The following is a 5,022-nucleotide window of genomic DNA, read 5'->3' as shown; positions in this document are numbered from 1 at the left end:
TGAGGATCTTTTCCAATGAGTCAACTCTTCACATGAGGTGGCCAAAGTATTGGAGTTTCAGCTTCGACATCAGCCCTTTCAATGAACACCCAGGACCCCAGGACTGATCTCCTTTAGGATGGACTGGTTGGATCTCCTTGAAGTCCAAGGGACTCTCAAGAGTCTTCTCCAACACCACAGTTAAAAAAAAAAAAAAAAGAAAAAGAAAAAAACATACTTTGTACTTTAGTTGCCCACTATTCTTTTTTTTTTTTAATTTATTTATATATTATTTTTTAAATTGAGGTACAGCTGACTTACAAGATTATATTAGTTTCAGGTGTGCAACAGTGATTCACAATTTTTTATACATTACATTCCATTCAAAGTTGTGATGAAATGTTGGCTCTATTGCCTGTGCTGTACCCATATATCCTTGTGGCTGATGTATTTTAGACATAGGAGTTGGTTCCAGTTGCCCACTGATCTAAAAAGCATTTGCTTCATGTTCAATTCAGATTCTACCACATTTACTGAGCACCTCTGGGTGCTAGTATGCATCATTTCAGGTGTGTTGATACACCATCTTTCATTTGGGTATAAGGGAGTCCAAGAGCAGGGCGGAGGCCCCAGAAAGGGAAGCGGGGACCAGGGTTCCTCAGATGTCCTGCCCCCATGCTCTGAGTACACACCCTCCTGGCCAGAACCACTGGGCCTCCAGAGATCCTGGTAGCAAACCGACTATTTCAGTTACACAGGACAGATGTCACACCTGCTTCTGACACCCGTGGGCTTCAGCCATGAAGGTGATGATAGTTCTCTGATGCCCACCCCCCCTTCCGGTGGATAAGCCTCTAAACTTGCCCAAAGCAGGCCCTTTGCTAGGCTGGCCTCCCAATTAGCAGGGATGTGCAGCTTCAGATTCATTTCAACAAACACGATTAGAGAAAAGCGAAGAGCCGCTCAGGCAGTGGCTCAATTACCGCTGCTTGTATTTGATAAAACCAAATTCCAAGATGTCAGAACAATTTCGAGGAGTGTTTATTTCCATGGCCCTCTGCCAGCCTCTGCTGGGAGATGGAAACCCAAGAGGCGGGGTCCCAACCAAGCCGCTGGCTGCGAGTATCCAAGTATATAGTAGTCTATTCAGAGTGGAGATTTACATAATAAGCCCCCTTTAAAAATGATTTAAGCTATTACCTTTTTTGGAAACATGCACTTATTTATTTATGATTAAGTGCATTCCCATGGCGCCAAATTCCCAAACTATGAGAATGCGCATTGAAAAAGACCTCCCTCTAGCAATCCAGTTTTTCTCCCCCATGCATCAATGCTATGAGTGTATTATCCATCCTTCCAAAGGTATTCTGTACATATATTAGCAAATACATATGTATTCTTTCTCCCTTTTATACACAAACGGCAACATACTACACACAAAGTTCTGCAGTTGCTTTTTTTTTTTTTTTAAATTAATATAGTTTGGAGATTGCATCATGGGCTTCTGCATTTTATTTATTTACTTTTTTAGTTTCACCACACTGTTACATGGATGTGTGATGAGTTTATTTGAGCATTCCCCTGCTGGTGGACATTTAGATGGTTTCCAGTGTTTGTTCCTGAGGTGAATAACCATATATAACCAACATATATATGTTTATATGTGTATTTATGTATACAGTAAGTACCCTACATATGAACCTTCAAGTTTCAAACTTTGAAAGATGCGAATGTACGTTCCATCAACATCAGGTGTGAGTCAAATTGCAGCTTGCCCTCCGTCTCCTATTGCTGGTGGCGATCCTTCAGTTCTACCATCTCCCACCTCCTCTCCTTCCTCCAGTCAGTACCTCTTCTCTCCTGTTCACTCGATGCCAGCCCCTGGGTGCCAGTCATTGTACTATACTACTGTACTTTTCAAGGTACTGTACTATAAGGTTAAAAATCTCTTTGTGTGTTTGTTTTATATGTATCGCTTGTGTGAAAACTATCATAAACCTATTCCAATACAGTATTACAGTATTAATGCTGTTATAGTATTATAAACCTATGCAGCTGATTGTATTAGCTGGGGACCTAGGCTAACTTTGTTGGACTTATGAACGAGTTGAACTTACGAAAGTGCTCTTAGAACAGAACTTGTTCGTATGTAGGGGTCTTACTGTGTATATGTATGTATATATATATATATAATTCTCCATGTGTGCTAGTAAAACTATAGGGTAAGTTCCTAGGAATAGAAATGCAGGGCTGAAAGCTATATGCGTTCAAAATAAGCCCCTTTCAAGAAAGTAGGTAAGACCCAACACACTCTTGGAGTGAATTATAAGTTCAGTGGAGGGACTCGGGGAAGAAAGCCAGGGCAATGCCTCCAGGAATTTCTGGTCACGTTCATCTGGAGAAGGCTCAGTAAGAAGGGTTCCATTTCCATCTCTGGATTTAAGAAAATGTGCTTGCTTCTCTTGCTTTCCTCCTCCTTCTCGTCCCACCTTCTCCCTCATTTAGCAGAAGAAAGAGGAGAGGAAAAATTAGGTCCAGCCTCAAGGAAAACATGATTTTGATAAATACACATTTTAATATTGCCAACTTTCCGATCAGTGAACCCTAACAGGAATGCTGGATTGTCTGCACCTTTTTTCGTTCACGCTCACAAGAAGGCAGAAGTTTGTGCCAAAGATAATACGTAAACTGCTGTTGTATCCATGGAGGTTTGTATCTGGTTCTCACTGCGAATTTCCAGCACGAGGCTTGTAATGTGTCTGAAGACATCAAATCATGACATCAGTAATGACTATTAGCAGAGTGCTTGCCAAAGCGGCTGAGCAGCCTTCTCTTGGTTCTTATTTTAATATTGTATTTTTGGATAGGTATTGCCTGCAGAATTCAAAGGTACCAAGGGCATGGGTATGTAACTTCTCAACAAGGATTGAGATAATAAGAGTTTTCTGCTTTATCGACCATTTGCCAAGAAAAAAAAAATAAAAAAAGCGCAGCAGGTGATGCTGCCCTGCAGGTGTTTGGACACCTTAGTTTCTCGCTGCAAAGATGCACAGGAAAGCCTCTGTCTCCTCTAGTTCAGGCCCAGGGCTGGGTCTCCTTGGTCCGCTGAGTCCAAGCTCACATTTTGTGAGTGACCTTTGACCTGTGACACTGGGAGGAGTCAGGACTGCGCAGAGTATCGATGGGCCATGGAATCAGGATAAACGTCCATTCCACACCGTCTAAAGCAGAATTCTAGGGGTGTCCCTGGTGGTCCAGTGGCTAAGACTCCATGCTCCCAACGCAGGAGACCCGGCTCAGTCCCCGGTCAGGGAACTAGATCCCGCAAGCTGCAGCTAAAGATCCCATGTGTGGCACAGCCAAAATAAGTACTTATATAAAAAAAGAACTGTACCATCTTGAAGACCTTTCTCAGGCATCCTGAGGGTACCCCTTCCACGTTTCCCAAGGTCCATCTTGATACATCGAACACAGCCACTTTCTGCCAGGCTGTCTTTGTTTTTCTCATTCATTTCCTTAAATAATTAATAAATCAATGCACAAATGATAAAAACAACAGCAACAACCAAAAAAAAAAAAAGAAAAAAAAAAAACCCAACCCAAACAATCCAAACCAGAACAGTTACGGTAGCTGAAAATGCCGAGGAGACTGTCCTATTCCTTATGATGTTTATGCCTGTTCCACATCAGGCCCTGGGTGAATTTTTCCCCCACTGCAGTCGACATGCATAATGACAATCTTATTTATGACAGGAGACATGTTTTTGTTTTAAAACAACTGACAGAGCTGCGAGATGGGGAACAACAAGAAAGTGCGATTGGGTGGGGGGGGGGTGGGGCTGGGGGAGGCGGGTAGGAGGCTGGCGAAGGAGAACGGCATTTTCTTGATTAAAAAGCGGGAATCCGTCCTTTACTTGTGGAGCAAGTGAGGAAAGGCGTCCAGGAAGAATGCTGGGGTGGGGACGTGACGTAATGACAGTCCTCTGAGGTCTGGACAAGGGGGCTTGGGTGGCCTTTGAGCTGCTTCTGATTGGGGGGTGTCAGAAGGGACCACATGTATGAAGGTGCAGAGACAGTGTGAACAGAGGAGAAAGGTGAATTCTGCTCTCCAGCCCACCTCTCCCTGGGGGTCTCTGGTCAGCTCAGCAAGCATCCAGGAGCCCCTAGAGGTCTGCCCTTGATGTACTGACTCCCAGTCCAGGCAGAGAAGTGAAAAGATGCCCTGGGAATCGTGGGAGAACAGGGAAGTTTGTACAGATGGCTCTTTCCCCTCGGGTTTAGGGAAGAGAAATACAATGTTCTCACCTGTGTTTGGGGAGCTGGCGCTTTCCTCTGGCCAGCCACTGGGAGTTGTAATCTTCTCCTTAGAGCTGTTCCTCCCTAAAAGTCTGGAGGGGAAATGGTAAAAGATGAAGCCTGACCAGGAGAGGAGAAACGGCAAAAATCAAGAGTGATCTAGAAAGTGGAAAGAAAGGAAGAACTTGGATGAGAAAGAAGTTAATGACTGACTCCACGGTAAGAGTAACTTTTAAAAAAATCTCCCACAGGAAACAGTTTTATGGCTACCAAAGGGGAAAGGGGGTGGGGGAGGAGCAAATTAGGAGGTTGGGATTAGCAGATACAAACTACTCTTGTGAAATAAGTAAGCAACAACATCCTACTGTATAGCACAGGAAACAATAGTCAATGTCTTGTAATAAACCATAATGGAAAAGAAAAAACAAAGTCTCTGGAGATAGTGATCAGATCCAGGGCTTGCGGAAAGGAATTAGAGTACTCCTGGCATATCTTATTAGAGTGTGTGTGTGTGTGTGTGTGTGTGTGTGTGTGTGTGGTTGGGGGGTTCTGTGTGTGAAGGGAAGGGTTGGCCAGAAGCAGCTAATTCCACTGAAGGATTGTTAGCTGTTTCTCTCCTTGATTTCTGGATATGCTTAAGTTGATATGGACATGATATGGACATGAGTTTGAGCAAACTCTGGGAGACAGTGAAGGGCAGGGAAGTCTGGCGTGCTGTAGTCCATAAGGTTGCAAAGAGTCAGACAT

The 5,022-nt window shown here is 43.7% G+C and overlaps 1 long non-coding RNA gene across 1 annotated transcript; it reads right to left on the bottom strand.

The window, feature by feature from the left end:
• Window positions 1–2,164: 2,164 nt before the first annotated feature.
• Window positions 2,165–4,391, bottom strand: LOC122432631. Its single transcript, XR_006266905.1, has 3 exons — window positions 4,285–4,391; window positions 3,374–3,494; window positions 2,165–2,475 (listed from the first exon to the last, which is right to left on the bottom strand). It is a non-coding gene; the product is annotated as an uncharacterized LOC122432631 (long non-coding RNA).
• Window positions 4,392–5,022: the final 631 nt, after the last annotated feature.

Source organism: Cervus canadensis, chromosome 31 (genome assembly GCF_019320065.1).
Source record: "Cervus canadensis isolate Bull #8, Minnesota chromosome 31, ASM1932006v1, whole genome shotgun sequence".
In the NCBI taxonomy this organism is placed as follows: domain Eukaryota; kingdom Metazoa; phylum Chordata; class Mammalia; order Artiodactyla; family Cervidae; genus Cervus; species Cervus canadensis.
The sequence above is the reverse complement of the archived record's forward strand: the minus strand, read 5'-3'. Positions and strand labels throughout refer to the sequence as shown.